The 25,696-nt window shown below is 37.7% G+C and overlaps 1 long non-coding RNA gene across 2 annotated transcripts; it reads right to left on the reverse strand.

The window, feature by feature from the left end:
• Positions 1-16,706: 16,706 nt before the first annotated feature.
• Positions 16,707-19,576, reverse strand: LOC109216968. 2 transcript variants are annotated; one of them, XR_002066584.1, is made up of 3 exons: positions 19,152-19,576; positions 17,848-17,962; positions 16,707-16,922 (listed from the first exon to the last, which is right to left on the reverse strand). It is a non-coding gene; the product is annotated as an uncharacterized LOC109216968 (long non-coding RNA). The 2 variants fall into 2 exon arrangements; XR_002066583.1 differs by having other exon boundaries at positions 19,148-19,576.
• Positions 19,577-25,696: the final 6,120 nt, after the last annotated feature.

Genomic DNA, 25,696 nt, shown 5'->3' on the forward strand with positions numbered 1-25,696 from the left:
GAACGTGTACTTTGTTATCATTGACTCCCAGATTTCTTTTGCCTCCTTGTAGGAAACATAGACATCGAACAATTCGTGAGAAAGAGTAGAAATTATAGTATGTCTACATACCCTATTAGCATGAACCCACTGATCCATCTGAATGGAAGTTGCTTCAGTTGGCTTAGGATCAGTAAGTGCAAAAGCAACTCCATGCATATCCAAAATAGAATGCACGCGTTCCTGCCAGCGCTTAAAATTATCTCCACCAAAAACCTCAATTTTTGAAACATCGGGAAAAGGTTTGGCATAGGTAATTGATGATGGAACTGCAACAGAAACAGTTGGTACAGCAGGTGTAGTAGCATCAACAGCAACATTAGCAGTGTTATTATCCATAATAACAACGAGGAAATATCCTTAAGATTGTTGAAAAAAATTGGATGATTATGGAGAATAAAAGGTTTAGCTTGAGGCGTATAAAAGACACTGTTCTTAAGGATATTTCGCCCACACCGAGATAAATAATTTTAGGCGTATCCCCCAGGATTCGACAAACTCTTCTAGTATAACTAGGAGCAGAAACAACAAAGATTGTATATAAAAAAAAAACAGCACAAAAGAAATGGAAGAATTTTTTTTAACTTTTTTTCACACTACTACCATGAACACAAACAAATAGCTTTATTTATAGTCCAAGAAGATGGACATCTGAAATGAAGAAACGGTAAAATTCTTTGAGAATTCAATGCTAAGAAATCAATAAAAAAAACTTTAAGAATTCAATACCAAGATCTGAAATGAAAGAAACCTCCAAGCCATAAAGGCTTTTCAATTACCATACGTTAAAAAACAAAAATAATGTATAAGAAAGGATCAAAACACTAACAAAAGCCATTAAGGCTATCAGATTCTTAAGAAACAGTAAAATCCATAAAGGATGCCAATCCGTTAAAACTATTAAGTCCATAACATTGAATCTTGAAAGCTATCAAATACCAAGCATTAAAAACATATTGCCTTCAACCATCAGTTTTAAAAAATTTTAAATTTGTAATTGAAAATTATGCCATCAGTTACGTTCGTAAAAATTGCACGAGGCGCCCTATTTGGTCGCCCCCATTTAACCTATACTCATTTTTTTTTAAACTTTTAACTTGTACCCACTTGTTAAAAAACTTCAGCTCCCTTTCTCCTCCCCTTCTCCTCCTTCATTTTCTTTTTTCTTCATCAACAATCTGATTCCATCGAATCCATACCTGTAACGGTTTTTACTTCTTATACTCATCAAAGCCTCTGTTATTTTATGACCACTTGAATTTACGTGTTGTTTCAACTGCACATCTATTTAAATTATCAATGGATTAACTTAAGCACGGAAATACAGTACATTTTCATACATTAATATAGAGAGTACGTAGCTTATTTTTTCGAAATGTGAACTGGGGAGGAACTTTACAGTGGACTAGATATTGCAGGGCATACTAAAGGTGAGGGAAAAAGAAAAACCCAAAAAAGGAAGGTAAATCCCTATGTGCAAAAAACTTCAGCTCTAGAGCTGAAGTTTTTATTTTATAACTGGCAAACTTCAGCTCTAGAGCTGATGTTTTTATTTTTTAACTGGCAAACTTCAGCTCTAGAACTGAAGTTTTTATTTTATAACTGGCAAACTTAGCTGAAGTTTCCCGATTACTAAACAAAAACTTCAACTCTAGAGGTGAAGTTTTTATTTTATAATTGACAAATTACTAAACAAAAACAAATGAGCACTATAACCCAAACTATGAACATTGTAAGTATCCTATGTGCAATTGCTTCAATTCTCTCGTAACCTCGACAATAGTATGACTGCCAATGGGGGACCGGACATCTCTCAGAATCAACAGAAAACAAAACTTGAAAACGGCTTCTGTGTTGTATATTTTAGCAATCCGTAATCTGGCTCTTCTTAGCTCCTTTACACCAAGAGTAGAGCTACTTTACAAGATAAAGCTAGACTTGCGCAGCTCCCCCATGCTCCTTTGGCAATCAAATACTTAAAATCTTGTTGCTGGATGTTTCAGAAACGTTCATTTTGATGCTGCTGTCCCAGGTACATTATCAAATCCTGTCCGGAAACGAAGGCCAGAACCAATATGTCTTGTGAAATAAAAACTTCGCGAATTACAAAACAAAAACTTCAGCTCTAGAGCTGAACTTCAGGCCCGACTACTAAAATGCTGAAGTTTTGTGTGATTGCCTTTGCTACTTCAGCCCGTGTGCTGAAGTTATGTGAAAAAGCGGGTACGCTTGCAATTTTTTTTGCAAAGCGGGCACAGGTTAAAATGTGGCACAAAAAGCGGGTATAGATGCAAATGCCCCGTTACATTTTGTATTAAGACCAATTAATATTATTTTAAGAGAATGAACTTAGACATAATTTTAAACAATTCTTTTTGAGATATTAAACTACTTTTGTCTCAACATCTGATGGGGTACCTCTAATAACTATTATCTGATGAGAATCATACTATCTCCACTGTGGCACTCGGGGACCATATATGAGACATGATATAATTCATTATTTGTATGCCAACAGTAGACTATATTCCAATGCAGTCTATATGTTCACTATGTACCCCTCATATTCCAACGCAGTCTATAAGTGGAGGTTATCTATGACTCTATGGGTAGTGCCCCATGGATAACTGAGAAGACAGATACCCATCGCTATAGTGTTGATGTATGCCAACATATCTCATTAGTGTAAGGTATAGAGCACTTCATATTTCAATGTCTATATTATGATATGCATAATTCATATGACCGTGCTCCATATTTATCTGGTAATTAAGAGTCTATATATGACTCTTAATTATTGCCAATCTAATAGGTAAAAGCATAACACATTCGAGCAAAGTAGAGAACCTGTGGACAGGATTTCTAATACATAGTAACTAAACACATAATAACACTTTTGAGCAAAGTAGAGCGCCTATAGGCAGTATCTCTACCCTTTTTTTTTTTTTTTGCAAGCATTAAGATAAGCCCCCTTTTTCCAATTCATTAATACTCCAGTTGTTATTTTAACATTATTACAGACCCAAATGAATAGCATAAATTGCAGAAATAAAGAACTATAGTGAGCCTACATCAGGGCCAAAGATATACCCGGCCAGGCCCGGCCTTAATTCCCATGGAGTAACTATTAATCCCCATAATAAACTGTCACGAAGTCTTAAGATGTATTCCCCTTGCACCAGTGTTAAACATCTTGTACGGATAAACTTTGTACACCATTTAGGCACTCATTTAGTTAATACATGACACAGTGTTACTCATTTAACCTAAGAAGTAGGGTTATTTACATGACACAGTGTTACTCATTTAATTTTTGGATACAGTGTTGCTCATTTATAACACTGCTATGTCTCCAATAGTGTTAACACTGTATTTGAGGTGCCATGGTCAACTTTATTGGGAAAACCTCCAATAATATTACAATAATCATGATATAACGGTCTACATGATCCTTGTTATAGGTATCATATAGGGCAGGGTTTTCAAGGTGCAACATATACATCCTAGACCTTAGATTACTAATAAGTTATTCACTATTAATCAACGATAATATGAGTGGGGCGACCTATGATGGTGTGAAATACCAAAATCCGTAAATATAGGTCGTATGATCACGGGAAGCTACAATTTCATGCTATGACTCGATAATAACGCATAGGTACTCGTCACCTCACCTATACGTTGCACTCAACATTCAAACACGTAACAAGTTGGCAAATAATCTTTGATGATAAGTTATTGTCACGACCCAATTTAGGATCGTGACCGACGCTTAGGAGCAAGTGCCCTCAAGTAAGCCTCATCGGCATTTTACAGAAAACCGGGCAGAGTTTCCCCTATTTTGGACTATCCTAAAAAAATTTCCTGTCTCAAATCAACATCTGTCACACCGTCTTTTTTAGCACCCCGAGAGGGGTATAAGGGAGTTTTTCCAATTAAAGTGACATTAATCGAAATTGGATTATTTTATTTATTAGAGTCGCCACTTGGGATAATTTATGGTATCCCAAGACACCGATTTATTTTAAAATCCCAAATCGAGGAAATTTCGACTTTGTTTAAAAGTCTGCGAAACCAGAAATTCTAGATAAGGAATTATGTTAACCCGGGAGAAGGTGTTAGGCATTCCCGAGTTCCGCGGTTCGAGCACGGTCGCATAAACTGTTAAAATTGGCCTATTATCTTATTTACTACGTGTTTTAACCTATTGTGCATTTTTTTAACTTTTATAACCACTTTTAATTGTTTTTAGGAAGATTCAATGCTATTTAAAATACGTCATAAACCACGCTACATGAAATGCACCCGTGGTTCGCAACACGCTTTATTTAACATTGTTGAAGATTGAAATTGGGTCACATGAAATGTACACCCAGATTTTAGTAATTAAAAATTACAACTACGTTACGGGAACCGTACCCGTAACTATGATGAATTATTTTAATAACGCGCCTAAAGCAACTACGAAGATTCAATTTTTAATAGCAACATTTGTGAGGGCCATGGATGATTTAATTTATTTATGGCACACCTCAAACCTTTTCTATAAGTGTTAATTCTTGATCTAATCTTATGAGGGCCATGAATTGTAAATTTGATTTGGCATGGCACAACTCGCTTATTGCCTTTTTTTTAGAGGAAAGTTACGCTTGATTAGAAGGGCTAAGTTTAAATTAGTTCTATTGCAAAAGGATTTGGGCCTGAGCGTTCATTTCTGGGATAAATCAGGAAAGTTTAGCTTTTGCAAGAAGTTGCATCTGGGCTTAAAGTTTGGCCCAAGGAAAACGAAAGAGCCTCAGCAGACTCTTACTGGTCCGAAATCTGATTTGAACAAGTTGGCCCATATTGGACCTGAAATAGGCGGGTCCAGTCACTATTTCTCTAGCTGGGCCTGTCCACCTCTACCTTTAAACATCAATCACATATTTATTAAAAATTAACTTGCTTTTAAATAAAACTAGGATATAACATAATTCTAATTCAACAATTGATTACACGTTCAAACAGGGATAAAATTTAAAGACTAAATATTATTCTATTACTGAGGATTAATCGATTTGAACATAAAATGATTCATGACAAAAGGGCTTCTAGACTGACTTAAAGTCTGGGCCTATAGACTAGGCCCAAACCATCTAAGGCCAGTCTTTTACTTGGGCTAGAAATTCAGCCCCTTTTCCATCCACTAAACAGCCTTTGGTTCGACTGAATAGGTCCAAAGGCCAACACCATTACTTTTTTCTTCTTTTTTTAAAAAAAAAAAGAAAAAGAAAAATGACAAAATACATAACTAATGCTTGGTTTTTACAGTCTTCCCAAAATAGAATAAACAACCTACAAAATCAATACCTTATATCGGGACTTATTACATAACCTAACTATATTAAAAGCTAAATTATTATAACTTTCATAAGTGATATCATGAAGAATCCTAGCCTCTTTTGAACATGATTTGTCCACGGCAGCATTATTTCATTTCCAAGCTTTTGAACCTGCTGATTTGGCCAATTAGTAGCCAAATCCGCAGGCAGCAGCTTACAACCAAACAGACAAGAGGAAAATAAAAGGGTTTAAATAAAGGAAAAACTGTCTACTCAAATAAAGGTAAGAAACATGACTTTAAAATTTCACAATCAGTTTTAATGACTAGAAGATCTGGCTATGGACATAAACGAGGCTAACTTTGCAAACTGAAACTTATAAGGCATTCAAATATGAACTAGGTTGTTCATGCTCAAATTTTAAACTCACATATTCAAAACTTAACCACATTCATATCATTGTAGGCTAACTACTATCATGAAAAGACATTCACTTTCACAAACACCATTTATATATATGATCTCATATCTTTTAACAAAACCATCCATGGCATACGTATAGGGGGAATTGAGGTTAAATACCTAAGCAGCAGCAAACAAACAGCCGGTAACAGGGGAAAGACAAGAATGAAGATAGCTGAAACTTGCAAGGAAAAGAGACCAGCACAGCAGTAGCAGCTAAAAATAAACCAGAAATCTAAAACCAAACCCAACTTGAAACTACTAATCTCAGCTAAAGAACCCAAGAAAAATCCTCTATTTCAAACCATTTTTAGCTTGTGAAAACCAAAAGGCAGAAGTTCTGAAATTTGTGCTAATGATTGTGTGTTTTTCAGAATGGAATAGCCTACATATATAGGATGCCTAGGGAGGGTACATTTTGGAAAATATTCCTTATCCTAGGGTCTGAAAATAGTACAATACAGCTGCCCTTCTTATCCTATTTTAGCATCTTTTGTAACAGCTAAGACAGCTGTACCATTTCTGATTTTGGCCTAAGTGAAAGTTCATTTTTACCTTTGAATTAATGCCTATTTCAATTCTATCCTAAACTCTTTTAGTTCAGTTAAGTCCCTAAGGTTTCTATTGATATACAAATTCAGGACAAAAGCCATCTAAAAGATCATAATCCCAATTAAGAGGGCAAACAGAAATGTAATTTTAAACTGGAGAGTGACCTAAAAATATTAATCTAATTAAACCTAAACAATACTGAATTCAAACAACTAATGCATCTATAATTAAACAAAAACAGAATTACAAAGACTAAAAAGACCCTAAACAAATTTTGAACCTAACATGGAAGAACAGTAAAACCTAATTAATCTAACTCATGCAATTGAATAATGAAATTCAGACATGCTTCAATTAATTTACTAAACAAGAACAAATAATCAACTAAACCGTTGTGAATAAAGAAAAGAAAATCTAAGATTAAAACCCTACAACATGCGGCTAAAGGAAGCAATTAACATAAAGAAAAATAATTAACGCAAGGTAAAAATAAACAGAGAAGGAAATTACCTAGGTTTGTTACAAACTGGAGAGAAGGAAATTACCTAGGTTTGTTACAAACTGGACCCTACTATGAACTCGGCCAAACTTCACAAGGCAGAAATGAACTTGAACTACCATTAATCGACTGTTCTTAACAAGAACAGCCGACTAATAAATGTTTTGGGTTCATTTGACCAAACATTGACCAAGAAAAGAAGAAAGAAAAATTTAGGATTTCTCCGGAATCTTAGATTTAAGATTCGACCAAATTGGGGCTGATTCGAGAGGAATCATGGGGATATTTGGGAAGAGGAGGAAGGGGAGATTGCATGGTGTAAATTTGAGGCGGTTTGGAGCACTTAGGGTTTTTGGCCCTGAATTTCGATCTAAGATTCGAGATTTTCGGTGGTGATTCGAAAGAAACGGATTGGAGATTTCGAATGAGGAGGTTATGGGGGTTTTGCGCTATAAATTTGGGGAGGATTGGTGGTGGTCCGCCGCCATGAGGCGATTTCCGGCCGGCGGACCACGACGGAGGAGGGCGGAGCCGGCGAGGTATTTTAGGGCGGCTAGGGTCGGAGGTTGACAGAGATGAGGGGGGTAATGGGGGTAGGGGGTATTGTTCCGACCGTTTTATATTAAAAACCAAATTAGTTCCCAGCCGTTAGATCTATGATGATCAACGGCTGGGATTTAAGATGGGCTAATACGGGGTCGTTTGGAGGGTGGGGGATTTTGATCGGGTAAGGCTGGGTTTTTGGGCTTGGACCTGGGTTAGTTTAGGGGAAAGTTTGGGCCAATATTGGGGTGTTTAATAACATCCCAAATTTAAATTAAAAACTCCCCCTTCTTTCCAATTCTCTTTTTATTTTCCTTTTCCTTTTGTTTTTACTTGTCCTTTAATTAAAAATCCTAAATTAAAACCCTAAATTAATCTAAATTGCAAAATTAAACTAATTACCTAATTACAATAATTATAAAAGTTACTTAATCCTAAATTAAGAGAGAAAAATCAATAACCTAAAAATTAAAAGGTAAAAAATGTAGAATGAGCTATTTTTTGTGATTTTTATTTCTTTTATAAAACAAATAATTACTAATTAATCCTAAAAATCTAAAAATAAAGCATAAATTCAATGCATGGTATTTTTTGTATTTTCATGATTTAAATAAAAATTAAACGTGCACAAAAATGCAAACAGTTAACAAAATTCTACTAAAATTCCTAAAATGGCAAATAATTAATAAAAAATCTATTTTCTTGGGATTTTATAGGAGTATTTCGTATAGGGCAAAAATCACATGCTCACAACAACCAAACATCCTAATACCATACCAAACAATTGACAACTTGTCAATTAACCAAAATAAGTCTCCACCATAACTAAATCACCAACTAACCACTAGAAATACTAATTTATCTCCAACTTTGATAAATGAGAACGATACTCAACATAAGAATATAATAACAAAAGAATATTCATGACACAAAAATAATGACTATGGAGCGACTCTAAGAGTTCAAAGAAAAAGTTCGTAACAATAAATAAAATTTCCGCCCACGCGAACAAGTGTGAGGCTCACCAAGAACTATCAGCCTGTGCACTCTAATTAACAAAATCCTCGTCCACGTCAACTGCTATCTCTGTAAAAAAAATAATTAGCGGGGAATGAGTCGCTAGCTCAATGAGTAATAACACTTAACCACAACCGTTTTTATTGAGGACAAGTCAGAAAATATGCTAGTATCTCAAACAGAAAATAACATAAAAAAAATTCCTTTCAGAAACAATAAAAAATTTTCTGTCTCATCATGTTTTTCTTGTAGTATAATACAATTAACAATTCAGTAATAAGCTCGGTAACCACTGTATAATATCACTATTCACATTTGGGAGGTTTCAATGAACGGATCATGTAATCGGTATAACTGTGGACTTCTTCGCAAGAAGTCAAATATAACGGTAGTCCCTACTCGAGGGAAATCAGTAATGGTATGCTAGTTCTACCTTCCCACTAGCGAGGGCTATAACTGTATTCTGTAATCGGTAAATACAAGGTGCACCAGGACTAACGAACCCGCCGTTAGCTACGAGATCCTTCAAAGTCTACTCCCATTTATACTTGTCTCTGTATCTGTATATACCCATAGGAAAATATTTTAAAATAATATAGGGCATTTCGTTTCTTATCAAATCATGTAATTTCATTTAGATAACAGTAAAATTCAAGTAACGGTAAAACATATCTAGTGACAACAAAAATATTTAAAACAACGGTAATCATCTCAAATAACTATTTCGGTATCATATCGAGTAAAAGACTTGTCCTACATGCAACTCAAAATAATCGGTAACATATTCATATTAAAAATCATGTGTAAATCATGCAAGTTATGAAAACACAAATTGCGGTAAGATTACTACTCACAGTAGTCGTGCCGAAATTCCAAATGCTTCACCTCGAGCAATATGTACAACTTCCTCCAATTCAATCTATTATTACATAATATCGGTGTCATGTTAATTTCTATGTTTAGGCTAATTCATAGCTAATTTAGAATACCCCAATCCTCGAGGCTCATGTTTGGGTCTTCATTTGTGGATTTATATTTAATCGTAGAACTAGTCCATAATTCTATCATGTTTAAACTATTTAATATAATTTATTCCTCTAAAATTAGACCTATCAGTGCCTAAACCAAACCTTTATAGCTTTGTTATCTCCATAGTAATTGTATATTTCTTTTTATATAAGAGAAAGTTGATATTGAATTCTTTTGTACTACATGAAATTACATAAATACAGTGAAATAATTCAACAGATGAGGAGAAGAAGGTTAACCTCTTGTTATTATTATTATGCTAATGACCAATACACCTTTATAAAAAAATATATGGTATTACAGTTATGATCATCAAATAACCTTGTAATAAATGAGTTATCGCCTTATTTTTTTACTAAGAACAAGAGTGCTGATAAATAATGCTTATCAAATTACTTATGATAAATTATATAGATCATGTGCAAAGAATTAAATTATAATTCAAAATATAATTTGGTTTATCCCACAATATCATTCTAATACTATTTTATATTGGAATCTAATAATGCGTGATGGGATTATACCATGAGGATGGTTCATATGTAGCTTCTGATAAGCTGTAGAAATTGTAATTCCAAACATACCAATTTGATACATAACGTAGTGCTAGATATTCACATATAATGGGGTGAATACCACACAAGTAATGATTCCTAGAGTAGATAATAAATATCTCATTCAAAATTATCTCAATATCTACTATCATTCACTTGTGTACATCGTTAAACCTCTCCAAATATCTGAATTTATCATAATCCCACGAAGTCAAGAATAGGACAGTTTTTCTTAAAAATTCTATCTCAAAAAGAAAAATCAAATTATCTTGTTTTATATTGAAGGTCATTTTAAAGTATAGCATAGTACTCATGGTATAACCCCATGAAATGACTATACGTGGTGATAGAATACTGGGGGTATGCTAAGAACTAAGAACTAATAACTATGATATATGTACCCCCAGTATTATTTTGATAGACTACAGACCATCTGTTGCTATATTACTATAATAATGGTGTCACAACCCAATTTCCAAACCTGGTCGTGATGGCGCCTCTCGTGAAGACAAGGCCAGCCAACAGAACACCAGTAACTCTTTAATAATTACTTAGCATGAATAAGTCTAAACCATTAATAAGATTACCATAAGTGCGGAAAAAAAGTGATAAAAACAGGGAACCAGCCCAACACAGCCCGTCCGAGGTGTCACAAGTCACGAGCATCTAGAAGGACTTTTAATACAACTACAAGGCCTGTAATACATGGATTAAAATTTAGAATCAAAAAGGAAGAAATCTGGTGCCGCGAACGCTGGCGGTCACCTTGCTCAGCTACGATAGCTAAATCCTCAACCAGCTCAAACCCACTACCGGGTAAACAAGTACCTGCATCTGCACGCGAGGTGCAGGGAGTAAAGTGAGTACTCCAACTCAGTGAGTAATAAAGGTAAATAATAACTGAGCAGCGAGAACCCACGTAAAGCAAGCCATCATGCTATATAGAACAGTGTAACCCTTTGAAAAAAAATAGTGAAACCGTGAAAATCTTTAGAAATATCTGGACTCAGTTTAAAACCTCTTTTGAAAATATCTCTTTCCAACAGTTAAGCAAATGAATGCGAAACAGATAGTGCAAGTCAGTACAAAAGTCAGCCCCTCGGGCACAGCACTCCATTAATAAATAACACCAGGGTATCAGGTAAGCAGTGCAAGAAGTAGCATAGAAGCCAATGAAATGTGAGTGCTGGAATGTCATGACAAATAATACAAATAGGAACAAATGCATGAGTGCAATGCAATGCATATGATGGTACACACCGGTACCCACTGCGGCGTGCAGCCCGAGCCATCCATATATTTAACGTCGACGGCGCTCACTGGGGGTGTGTACAGACTCCGGAGGGGCTCCTACAGCCCAAGCGCAAATAATCAAGCCATCTCGTGGCACCAACCATGCCCTCGGCCTCAATATCAATAAAATACCGCTGCGGCGCGCAGCCCGATCCATGCTCAGTCCAGAAATGCACATACGCCACTTGGGCAATATCAAAATAATGGTTCTCAGCTCAAAATGTCAATAAAATATTGTTTAAATTTTCAAATCTTAGAAAAATGGCTGAGTTTGCAAAACAGTATTAAAACCCTGGACCGAGATCAAATAATATGCAAAGTAATGCGAAAACAGTGATATCGATCCCTGAAGGATTCACATAGTTGGCACGAAGCCCAAACATGGCAATCAGCCCAAATTATGATGATAACAAGTAGTTTCAGTCAAATACGTAGTAATTTCATTAGTCGGGACGGACCAAGTCACAATCCCCAACGGTGCTCTACCCCATGCTCGCTATCCGGCGTGCAAGTCACCTCAATACAGCACTATGATGTGCAAATCCGGGGTTTCAAACCCTCAGACTATCATTTACAATCATTACTCACCTCGAACCGGTGAAATCTCTAGCTCGCGCCGCCTTTGCCCCTCAAATCAGCCTCCACGCGCGTCGAATCTATCCAAAAACAGAGCGAATACATCACAATATGCTAAGGGAACAATACCAAATCGAAAACAATCGAAAAATAGCAAAAATCTCGAAACTAGCAAAACCCGAGCCCCGGGCCCACTTCTCGAAAAATCAGATAATTTACATCAATGGATTCCTCATCTCGCCGCGAGTCTATACATATCAAATTTACCAAAATCCGAGCTCAAATGCTCCCTCAAATCCCAAATTTAAATCTCAAAATCCCAAGCCCTAGTTCATCAATTTTTAGGCTTAATTCCATGAATGTCTAGGTTAATTTCACATAATAATCATGTTTTTAACTCAAAAATCTTACCTCCAATAAACTCCAGTCGAAACCCTCTTCAATTGCTCCCAAAAAGCTCTCAAGATGCTCAACAATGGTGGACAAATATCCCAAGCTCGCGGATGAAAATGATATTTAAAACCCTTCTGCCCAGGCCATTTTTCGCTTCTGCGGTCCCGTTTACGCTTATGCGGGACCGCTTCTGCGGCCTTCTCTCCGCTTCTACAGATCCTCTTAAAAATCCAAAAACCGCTTCTGCGGTAAACCTTTCGCTTATGCGGACTCGCCTATGCGGATAATTTTTCGCTTCTGCGGAAAATGCTCGACCTTAGTCCTATCGCACCTGCGACGTCTGCCCCGCTTCTGCGCAACCGCATCTGCGGTTTTCTTTCCGCAGATGCGGAAATACCTGTTGCTGCCAAAAACCTACAATTCCAAACTTCAAATTTCATTCCGATAGCCATCCGAAATCACCCCGAGGCCCTCGGGACCTCAACCAAAAGTGCCAACCCATCCTAAAACATCATACGAACTTGTTCCAATCATCAAAACACATCAACTAACACCCAAAATCCTCAAATTACATCGAATTCAAGCCTAAGTTCTTCAAAAACTTCCGAGATACGCATTCGATCAAAAACCCGACCAAAACACCTCCGAATGATCTGAAATTTTGCGCACACATCACAAATCACATAACGAAGCTACTGCAACTCTCGGAATTCCATTCTGACCCTCGGATCAAAATCTCACCCATCAACCAGAATTCGTCAAAATACTAACTTTGCCAATTCAAGCCTAATTCTACACCGGACTTCCAAAATAAATTCCGATCACGCTCCTAAGTCACAAATCATACCCCGAAGCTAACCGAATCACCGAAAATCACATCCGAGCCCTCTAACTCAATTGTCAACATCCGGTTGACTTTTTCCAAACCAAACCTTCCTTACAGACACTAAATGTCTCATTTCCATCCAGAATCAATCCAAATCAACTCATTCACACAAGACTCGTATAATAACACATAAGGAAACCGAAAATGGGGAAAATGGGGCGGTAACTCACGTGACGACGGCTCGGGTCGTCACATCCTCCCCAACTTAAACAAACGCTCGTCCTCGAGCATACCCAGAGTTGTACTAAAAGCCAACCAATAGCTGAATGACCTTACCAATCATACAACCGGGATGACCCCACGTCACCCTATCTCGCATAGGTCCGATAATACAACATAGCTGAAATCTCACAATCCATCTAGACCATGAACCGTAGAACCACATTGCACTTTCTGAAATCATACACAAGATCAGAACCTCACGTCTATATTCAGAATAAACCCGAACCAGCTGTAATAACCCATACCTGCAACCTCAGGTGAGACCATCTGATATAGCACATAATCCAAACACTCGAAACGATAGCCTCTATTCACAGCAGTTGCCCACAATAACCAAATACCGGTAGAAAACCTTTTATTAGCTAAAGTCTTATTCCAACACTTTCATATACTGCCAACGACAAATGGAACACGCAATAAACCGTAACCATTTCTCAAATCAACCATTCATGAAGCCACTTCCCTATTGACTAATACCACAACAGATTCCGAGCCGAACCTCGATATTAACCTTCCAACAAGCTGAAATCAAATCCGTTCGTATTCATTAGTGACTCCAATGATCACCTCGAATCCAACACACCGCTCTGGTGATATGACACCTCAATACAGGCCTAAGCCACAACTTGCATGATACACGCACCAATAAAACGGTCTGAACACACTCAAATCATGACAAATGACTCAAACGAAAGAGCTGTACCTCAAGCTCATCAGTACCATTACAACACAAGGCTGAGACCCCGTCTCACATCATAGAAATAGAATACTTGAATCTACCCAGAAAGGTCATAACCAATACTCCATTTACCGAGCAACACTCAATCACTCTTCCCGCTCGACTTTCTCTATAGATCCTCAATAGAACCGCACCACATGTGCCCATATCCAACAAATCATAACGTCTCACAACACCGAAAAGCAACTCATAGATCTCCCCAGATCACTAACAAGTTCAATAACAATCGAATCAACCTACCCCTCAACAATACAACTCGGGGCCATCCAAGCTAACTCAAGCTAAATACGTAGCCACATCGACCTGCCAACGAACTCAATACCAAGGAGCCTGAAGCTGCTCCTTCCACTACTATAACTCCTGCCGAAGCCGTACAATACGGTGCCCTGCACCAAATCAATACCGAAATCCACAATCTCGCCCGACGACATGCCCGGCCACAAGAAACGCATCCGAAAAAGTCCCTCAATACCGGAACTGAATCAATGGTAGAAAACCTCTGCACTGACATCCGTCACGAAGGCCCAATTAAGAAAAGCAGTCCTTCCCAGCCGTCTCTGGTCTTTGGAATACAAACCACTCTGCTAGAACAAAATCCGATGCACCTCTCCACGCAACCTGTGGCATTTTCCGGCATAGCCCATAGCACAACAGTCTAGAATAACCCAACACTGAGACAACCAGTCTACACCCCAATATCATATCCAAATCTAATATACCAAGCAAAGAAAGATCCACTCGGGCCTCCAAATCCCAACAGCCACTAAACGGTGCCGATACACACGCTCCACAACCACTATATAGGCTATACCTGAGAACTTCCAGTCTCCACTCCATATAGCACACGAATCACCATGCCTGATCCCAAATTCTGCAGTATGAATACATATCACACCCCAAGTACCCAATCATTCCACGATAGATATTCTAAAATTCCCCTGTGCCATCACACAAACTCAGATATCAACAGTCTAATCACATTACCCTTTTTCCGAGACATATACTTTCGTCAAATCACTTCCAATTAGCAGTATCATTCCCTGGGTTATCTGAGGCTACCCGTTGCCTAGGAGTTTTATGAACTTCCTTTTAGAACTGAACTGAAACCTCGAACACGCAAATCTCAATCCTCCACAACATACCGCGTATACCATACCATCCAAGGATAGCAAGAAAATCTTTATCTCCCTTCCGAGCCACAGACATCTACTCACTCAACTAGTCGAGAACTCCCATCAATCCCATCTAGAAGAAAAGAATCATTACACATTCCATGCTTCGCATGCCCATAGAAAATATATACATCTCCAAACCACGGTAAAACTCAACAAGGACTCTCTCCCCAATTCCATTTGCACAAGCTAAACTGCCAGGACTGAATCCTTCTATCCAAACCAAGCTAAGCAAGCTGTCAAAACTCTAAGAGCTTCACTGCACAATACCTGTAAGGGCTCATTGTCTCGAACACATACGAAAAATTAATCATATCCTTACCATACCGATTCGGTCTACTATCAAGCTATCCCATCTATCTAATTTCCCTTCTAATTCATCATCAACTTGATATTCCCTCTTGCTGTAGCACCACAGTTCCTCAACCCAGGCTCACTACACGAGACCCAAGCACAAGACCACACTGTTTAAGACCCATAAGCCACTGAATCCTCTCTCAAATATTCCCAGAAACATCACATTCCAAAATACTTTACTCTGAAGAACTTCCTGCGAATCTAAATCTGTTACCTTTACTTTCCAGATACCGATGCATAGGACCCCATAATCCACGTAAAAGTATCACAAGTCTTGACCTTTCCAATGAAAACACAGTCTCTGACCACATACACAACCTTAAGTCACCTGATTATTACATGCAAAATCTTGAACACAATAAAACCATTCTCAAGAGTCATTTACTTCTTATTCAAACTGCAATTCACCTGATCAAACGAACATAACCACCCGTGCCTCAATAGCACTCTGACACCGCAGGATATGACCTCATCCCAATACAAACAAACACCTTCCTACTCCGTGCACCGAGCATTCTTTACCAACAACCACTACTACAAAAGAGGCTTTTAGCGGCAATAGATATGTACTTTAGTGGCAATAATAATTGCCGCAAAAACTTCTACCGGCAATTAATTATTTGCCGTTGTATCCAGCGTCGCTAAAGGCTTTAGCGGCAATTATGTGAAGTGCTGGTAAAGATCCAAACTATTGCCGCTAAAAGATCCAAATTATAGCGGCATTTATTTAGCGGCAATAACTATAGCCACTAATACTACTCTGAATCAGCCTTTCTATATTGTTTTAATGGCTTTTGGTATGGCCGACAAATATCATTTTTTATTGCCGCTAAAGGAAAAATGTTTAACAACTATTATATTGGCAACTAAAACTATGGCCATTTGCATTTAAATACGTCAAGAAAAAATATGCATATTTATCACTTAAGGTGATATAAACATTATTAATAAACTTTTTAGTTTATAATAATATTTGCACCTAAATAATAACATAAATATCTAATAAAATGTGCTCATATTCATTCTAAAAAGCACAATATGTTTAATTGAAACAACTGTAACGAATATTACTAATCCACAATTTGAGTGTCAATACATAAGAAAAAAATACACAATTTAAATCCAAAAGATATTGACATTTCGAGACTACTAACTAATGTCATTAAATATCCATAATACAAAATAGTAGTGAGTCTATACATTTCTCTAACTCTTAATCACAATGAAGACTTCCACATGTTAGATCTCTAAACATCATTGCATAAGACCTGAAATAATAAAATAAAGTGAGTCAAATCTCGTTCATCAAAGTTAAAGCAAACAAATCAAAAAAACAAAGATCGTAGGCAAGAACACTGGAGTTTTGGTTTTACAGGTAGTAAATGTATACCATTTGAAACTCCTAGTAATTTATTGAAATCTCTTACTTGTTTCCATCCTTGCATACGAAGAAGAAAGTTTCAAGAATTTAGCAAATGGATTAATACAAGGACATCGGCACCTTAAAATCAAAGAACAGAGTATCATTAACTAAATAATCAATCAAGCATGCGATCATGACTAGTTTATCCCTATAGAGAAGCGTTCAATCCCAATGATAAATTTGAGCCTCGATATTTGTAAATTAAAGCCAAGGATCTGCTACAGCTGTTTTAGGAAGAACATTTAGAATGAAGTAAATGATTATCATAAAATAAATAAAACTCAAACATTACTCTATCATATCAAGTTCATTCGTCATGCAGTTTGGTTCCTAAGAGAAAAGGCATGCTAAACTATGTCAACCAAGAATAGAGAAACGATCAAATATATTCACACATCTGATTCGAGTCCTGATCTACGTTTTAATACATCTGGGGCTACGTAATATGCATTACCAATAATATATTGGAATTTATTCCCTAAATCAATTAATTTTCAGTTGTACATTTCTGTTATCTGATGGAAAACTACAAATAAACTACATAATTGATGACTTCAACAAATTTTATAAAGAACTAAAGATCATACACCATAGCAAAATGAGTTTAGATTAAAATATGTGATTATGTAGATTTATGGACATCCAAATACTTGGTCTTATGAAGTCTGAAAGACCAAAATATGCAGCCTAAAGAGAAAAATTCACAAGAAAAAAACATGTGTATTAAAAGTAATATAAAATCCCAAGAACTAACTAAAGGAAGTACATACTTTCTTGCAAACCTCGAATTTCATATCATAATCCACCAAACCATGTAAATGGCATTGAGCGGCATATTTTAGCATATGACATACAACTGTTGCTGCATCTTTCTCGGTATAATAACTGTCAAAAGAAATTATCAATAACACGTATAAATACTCTTCTTAACCAGAAATAATATAAGAGTAGGTACTGCAGCCCATGAATGAACTAAACTTGGTTCATACAAATTCAAAATATATTAGCTTGCCATTAGATAGTGTGATCAATTATAGGGAAAGGAGCTAGGACCAAACAGAGCTCTTAATAAATAAACTTACTCTATTGCTATGTAGACATAGTTATCATACTCATTAGGATCAATATATCAAATTATAGTCTGTTGTCCATAAGGTAAAAATGGGAAGATTGTTGGTGAGCGAGAGGAACTAATTTTTCTTTATAAAAATTTAGAAACAGAGCCACAGGTATCTAAAACTAAAGTGCACATCTTAAATACTCATTAAGACATCAATATGGAATCTTCTATTCAACATACTCAATAGCTTTACACCAGATTAAACTAGCTTTACAACAGCTTGACTCCAGTGATTTCAACAATGTATCCACTTACTCTAGGGGTTCTTGATTTACCACCTTAGCCAAACACACGAAAACAAGAAAATATCACAATTACATTTAAGCTAAATAAGAAAATATAACGAAAAATATTCTTCTTTTAAGTGAAAATATTAAAAAAAAAAAAAAAAAAAAAAAAAAAAAAAAATCTTCAATGCTTCAATAAATTTCTATCTTCCTCCTCATATTCTCCATTTTTTCACCTCCATCATTTCCAAAAAACTTCAGCCTATCTTAGTTTGATGATAACTTGTTGATATAACTTATCATCTTAATTTTTTATTTAACCTTTATTTCTTTGAAATAATATTTTCATGTTCAAACAAAAAATAGTGATGATGAATAACAACACAATTTAGCAACCTGATTTAGCCTCAAAGTACTTCTATTGTTCTTCGTAATTTAACATGTGAAATGACTCTAATCTAACTCATAAACAAAACTACTCATAAGCAAAAAGATTCAAAGATTCAAATAATTACTTGTAAAATCGCATACCCAGTAATTATTATTGCTCAAGTGATATATCGTTATTATGACATTTTGTCGAACACTACCGCGGGTAAAATTAGTATAAGCAAACAACTCACAATATTAAATTATTAAAAATGATACAAAGTAAACACGAAACAAAAAAAATTCAACATATATCATAGTAAATTTGAAAAATAAAGAATGAGGAAAACTTACTTACTCCAATGGACGACGATTTTATATACATATAGATGCAGGCCGAAGCAAGCATCAGCAACAACGAGCATGAGGTAGTTAGATACCCATTCATCTGCGAAAAGAAATTAAAAGCATGTGAATAAAAGACATAGTTTGATCTTCATACAAATAGATCTCCCCTTAATTGGCACTCAGTCAGCCGATTATCTTCAAATGGTAGTTCCTCCAAATATATAGATCTGCAAATTCATGGAATACTAAAAAGGTAATCATTGGTTTTCTTTGAAGTGGCAACATAGTCTCTCTCGACTGGATAGATGACGAGAGAAAAACCATAGAATATTGATTACTCCTAGTATTTGAGAGAGAAGCCCTAGGCGGGATGAATTAGAGAAAGAAGGAAATGAAAATATAGGATTTACTTTTGGAGGGAAGCTAAAAAGTAAAATTGATTTTTTAGCTGGCCATTTTATCTAATTGCCCCTAAAAAGTAGTTTTTCCTGGCTATTCAATATTTATCGGTAATAGTTTAGCTTAGTGAATAAAATTAGTGGAAATTAGTTTATTGCCGCTATTTAATTGCCACTAAAAGCTTTTTTTGTAGTAGTGAACAGCTTAAGACATCCTGTGACTCTCACACATCTACGAAGCATCATATAACCTTTGTCAAAATTTTGCTTCACTCGTGCCATCCTCGGCTCAATTTCCGCAACCAGAACTGATTCGCCAGCATGCCTCAAACCGGAACCAACATAGCACATAACTGTACAATTAGCTAATCCACAGCAGCCTCCCCAACTTGGCTCGAAGCCATATATCAGGACATACCCAATAACCCATAATACTTTTACTCTAATGACGCCACAATATCATAGTGAGATTAAACTCAAATCATCCACTAGTTTGTGAAAACACAGATCATCTAGTACGGTAATCCTCTGCAAACCTCGCATTCATTCCCACATCAGTTGAGTCTACTCTCTTAAGCTACCCGAATTCTCAAATTTCAACACGTACCCTTCAATTACACTTGAGATCTTCTAACATACGCATAAGGATCACACCACTTAAGAACACTCCGGAGGAGATAACCCACCTGCTCCGCCTCAATTTAGTAGGAGCACACCTTCCACCATCATATACGTTACACAGTCATTTAGTCTTCCTGAGTCTGAACTCCTACTGCCACATGTAATGCACTTCACTCCCAACTAGGAGACACGAAAATATTCTCCACACGCCCATAACTCGGGGCTACACATCAAATCACCATAGGAATCGAACACTTAACAGTTCATCTATTATCCAGCAGACTTCTTGTGACGACCCGGCCCGTCGTCTCATGTTTACCGCCCCATTTCCCCGTTTATTGCTTCTTCGTGTTCATTATAGGCATTTAGTGAGTTAGAGTTGAATTGGTTTGGTTTTGGTAGAAAACGAGACACTTAGTCTCTTTAAGGAAGGCTTGTATTGGAAAAGTAAACCGGACGTTGACTATTGAGTTAGAGGGCTCGGATGTGATTTCCGGTGATTCGGTTAGCTTCGGGGGATGATTTGTGACTTAGGAGTGCGATCGAAATTTATTTTGGAGATCCGGTGTAGAATTAGGCTCGAATTGGCGAAGTTAGTATTTTGGCGAATTCCGGTTGGTAGGTGAGATTTTGATCCGGGGGTCGGAATGGAATTCCGAGAGTTGCAGTAGTTCCGTTAGGTGATTTTGGATGTGTGTATAAAATTTCAGGTCATTCGGAGGTGTTTTGGTCGGGTTTTTGATCAAATGCGTATTTCGGAAGTTTTGAAGAAACTTAGGCTTGAATCCGATGTGATTTAATGGTTTTAGCGTTGTTTGATGAGTTTTGATGATTTGAGCAGGTTTGAATAATGTTTTAGGATGGGTTGGTGCTTTTGGTTAAGTCCCGGGGGCCTCGGGGTGGTTTCGGAGGTCAATCGGACCATTTTTGGACTTAAAATTGCAGGTTTCAGCTGTTGGTGTTGCATAAAAAAATATTGTTCATCGCGTTCGCGTGGGTGAGTCGCGAACGCGTAGAGGAAATTTGAGGGAGAGGAATTTTGGCCTACGCGTTCGCGTTAGGGGGCCTCGCGATCGCGTAGGGAAAGCTGGTGAACCATCTTGTTCGCGTAAAGGAGGCTCGCGTTCGCGTAAATGAAGGACCCAGGCCTTCGCGTTCGCGTGGATGAAGCCGCGTTCGCGAAGGGCATTTTTGGCAAAGTGATAATTTTCTCATCGCGAACGCGAGAGGACCCTCGCGTTCGCGTAGAGTAAAATACCTGGGCAGAAGGGTTTTATTTGAATATTTCATCCGCGAGTCTATCCATTTTTCCTCCATTGTTGAGCACCTTTAGAGCTTTTTGGTAGAAATTGAAGAGGGATTCAACGGGAATTGATTGGAGGTAAGTCCTATGGCCTAGAAACATCATTTTATTGAAGAATCAACCTTTAAATTCATGGAAATTTGAGTAAAATTGGAAGAACTAGGGCTTGACTTTTGAAATGAAAATTTGGGATTTGAAGGGTCAAATGGACTCCGATTTTGGTAAATTTGGTATGTATAGACTCGTGGCGAGATGAGGAATCCATTGATGGGAATTTCGTAATTTTTCGAGAAGTGGGCCCGGGGCTCGAGTTTTGCCAACATCGTGATTTTCGATGTTTTTCGAGTCTTTTCGACTGGGTTATATTCCCTTAGCATATTGTGACGTATTCGTTGTGGTTTTGGTCAGATTCGATGCGCGAGGAGGTGAATTCGAAAGGCAAAGGCGTAGCAAGCTAGGACTTCAGCTAGCTTGAGGTTAGTAATAAATGTAAATGCTGTGTTGAGGGTTCGAAACCCCGAATTTGCACATCGTAGTGCTATGTGAGGTGACTTGCACGCCGGATAACGGGCGTGGGGTAGAGCACCATCGGGGATTGTGACTTGGTCCGTCCCGTTTAATAAAATTACTACCTAATTGATTGTAGATTTATAATATCCTTATAAAAAATGGATTTATTGTTATAATTGTGCTTCGTGCCAACTACTTGAATCCTTCAAGGATTGTTTTTACTGGTTTCTTACCATATTTATAGATATTGAACTCAGTGCTGGTATTTAACACTGTTTTTGTAAACTCAGCCATTTTTTCTAAAAGTAGAAACTAAAGTAATATTTTTAAATGAAGTTTGGGCTGAATATTTTTATAGTATTGTGCCGAAAGGCTTATGTGATTTTGGACTGAGTATGGGATCAGACTGCACGCCGCAGTGGTATGATGATGATATTGATATGAGGCCAAGGGCCTGATTGATGCCACGAGATGGCTTATTATTGCGCTTGGGCCGTAAGGGGCCCCTCCTGGAGTCTGCAAACCCCTAGTGAGCGCCGTCGACGTTAAATAAATGGAGCGGGCTGCACGGCCGCAGCGGGGTACTGGAGGTACCGGTTTATGTGTTGCATTGCATATTTAATTGTTATTTATTCTTATTCTGGTGTGACTTTATCATAATTGTTTTCAATGTTTACTGTATTATGCTATTGGTTCACGTTGTTGTAATTATAGTTTTGCTTTGTGTTTATTTAGGGTTTCTTATCCTCAGACTTTATTTATATTTATTACTTTCTAAGTTGGAAGTACTCACAATACTCCCTGCACCTTGTGTGCAGATTCAGGTGTACCCACTGAGGCTGAGTGAGATCTTTCTCTGCCTAGCATCACATTCGGGAGATTCAAGGTAGCTGCAAATTGGCGTTCGCAATCCTGATCTTCCTTCTATTTTATTTATCTGTTTTCCACATTTCTAGAGGAACATTATGTAGTAGGTTAATACTCATGCATTAGAGGCTCAGACTTGTGACATCAGATCTGTGGGCTATTTAGTATTTTATTTTGGGGGTTTTCGGATGTTAGAAATTATTTCAGAGATTCCGTACTTAAATTGTTATTTTTACTTGTGAATATTTATTTATCCATCTAGGTTATTTGGTTAAGGTTGTGTAAATGGTCGGGCTTGCCTAGCAGTGTGTTGGGCGCCATCACGACCGGGGTTTGGGTCGTGACAAGTTGGTATCAGAGCCTAGGTTACTAGGTCTCACGAGTCATGAGCAGGTTTAGTAGAGTCTCGCGGAGCGGTACGGGGACGCCTGTATTTCTCCTCGAGAGGCTGCAGAACCTTTAGGAAACCTTCACATTCTTGGAATTCTTATCGTGCGTACTTGATTCAGCTTGAGATATAACTCTTGAAATTCCTTCCACACGTCTGTATGCGCAAATGAGTTCTCAGTATTATATGTGCCTTGATGGTTTGTGATTCCCCGATCAAGGGGCGAGATGTGATATTCGTGAGTATGTTGGGCCAGTTTGGAGGACTTGAGGTCGGATCTTTGCCTAAGGCTTGAGCACCGAGGTGCTGATTGTGTGAGCAAGTGTTTTGAACTTATATGTTTGGTATTGTCCCTATTAGCCGGAATGGCGGTTGGATATCTATGTGTGAGTATGTTAGTACTGCGAGATGTATCTGTATGACTTGGTAGTGACGAAGAAGCCTGCTGGGTAATAGATGAACTGCTAAGTGTTCGATTCCTATGGTGATTTGATGCGTAGCCCCGAGTTATGGGCGTGTGAAGAATCTTTTCAAGACTCCTAGTTGGGAGTGAAGTAAGTTGCATATTGCGGTATGAGTTCAATCTCAGGAAGACTAAGTAACTGTGTAATGTGTATAATGGTGGAAGATATGCAGAAATGTTATATTGAGGCGAAAACAGGTGGGTTATCTCCTGCGGAGTGTTCTAAAGTGGTGTGATCCTTATGTGTATGTTAGGATATCTCATTTACAAGTGAAGAAAATGTGTCAAAATCTAAATTGGTCGCTAAGAGAGTGGGTGTATCTGTCACTAAGGTGAAGGTGAGAATTGCAGAAGAGTTAAATTCTAACTGATCTATGTTTTCACAAGCTTATAAGGGATTGGAGTTAATCTCACTATGATATTATGACAGCAATAGAGTTCATGCGTAGGATTTATGGAGTGCGTTTTGATCTAGGGCTTGGGATTTTGAAATTTGATTTGGGGAGTTTGCTATTGATCAAGTTTATTGCACGGCTAGGTGCTATGTTCGTTCCAGTTTGAGGCGCGTTGGTGTGTTAGTTATGGCTTACGGAGATTGGGGTCAAGGATGGCTGTGAAGAAATTTATTTATCTTTATTTTCAAAGGTTACACGGTACCTCGTATGCGTGTGAGAATCACAAAATGTCTTAAGTTGTTGTTAGTAAGGAGTGCTAACGAGGCACGGGTGGTTCTGTTCATTGGATCAGGCGAAATGCAGTTAAATAGAGTAAATGACTCTCTATAATGGTACTAAGGTGTTCGAGATTCTACATGTGACAATTGGGTATCTTGAATTTGTATATGTGATTAGAACTGAGTCTCCATTGGGAGAGGTCAAGATGTGTAATTTTTTCTATATCAATTATGGGCTTCTATGTAGCACTATCAGGAAGGTGCAAGTAATGGTTCGGAATTCGTAGAATGTTCTAGGATGTTTTGATTTGCGATGTAGCAGTTGGAAGGTACGAAATGGTTCGTGGGATGTGAGACAGCATGGTCTCGTGATTCAAAGTCACTCGGGATGAGTGCGGATGGATGGTGTTATAGGTTGAATGCACTTACTATTATTTCTAGGGAAATCAGGGTAAGTCGAAAGAAGAAGGATTGGTTAGACAAGTATCTGTTGGCATATTGGTGGTAGAGATCAATTCCTTCAGCATGAGCAGGTTACGCGTGTGATTTGCGGCGGCTCAGGTGAGGCCTGTCGTCCGCCGTAAACGATATTATTCGAGAATACTCCATTATTATGGGTCTGTTACGTGTAGGCGGATCCCGAAAGGTTCATGGTGGGATGGACCACTACTTAGAAATTTGCATATTCTACGGTTATGAGAATTCACCTGTGTGTTGCTATGGTTCTCCTAAAGTGAGTTAAGTGGAAAGTTTTATATGACGAAGTGTTAATCTAATAATGGTTCTGAAGCTGTGAGGAAGAGCGTGTTATATCGTATGTTGGCATATTGGGTGCAATGAGTGGTATGGAATTTGAAGTGAAGATAGAGGTAACAACTCGGTATAGACAAGGATGTCACGAGCTCGGATGAGCAGGGAAGAAGTCTCCACGTTTAAGGTAAATAGGTATTGTCTTCAGTGTCACCTGAGAACGGTGTTCGTGAAAAGGCTTTGCACCCTGGTTAATGATTCTTGATCGCTTTTCAGCGTTAGTGCGGTCGGTGGTTTGGGGGTACGACCCAGTTATTCGTAATGGTAGGTTGTGGGAGGGTGTCCCACAGGAAGAGTGTGTAAGTATGGCAGTTAGTCACTTGATTTATTGGAGACTTTAACCAAGTATGAAGGTTGTGTTAATATCGTTGAATTGAGAATATATGCCCGGAGGGCACTCAGTCTATTGAGTTGTGGACTACGGATGATTCCTCCGACTGTGATGGATGTTCCTATGTGTTACGAGCGGAAGATGAGTTGTTAGGGACCTTTGAAAGGTAATTAACCTAGTTCAGTGAGATC

The sequence above is a fragment of the Nicotiana attenuata genome, unplaced genomic scaffold (genome assembly GCF_001879085.1).
Source record: "Nicotiana attenuata strain UT unplaced genomic scaffold, NIATTr2, whole genome shotgun sequence".
NCBI lineage: Eukaryota > Viridiplantae > Streptophyta > Magnoliopsida > Solanales > Solanaceae > Nicotiana > Nicotiana attenuata.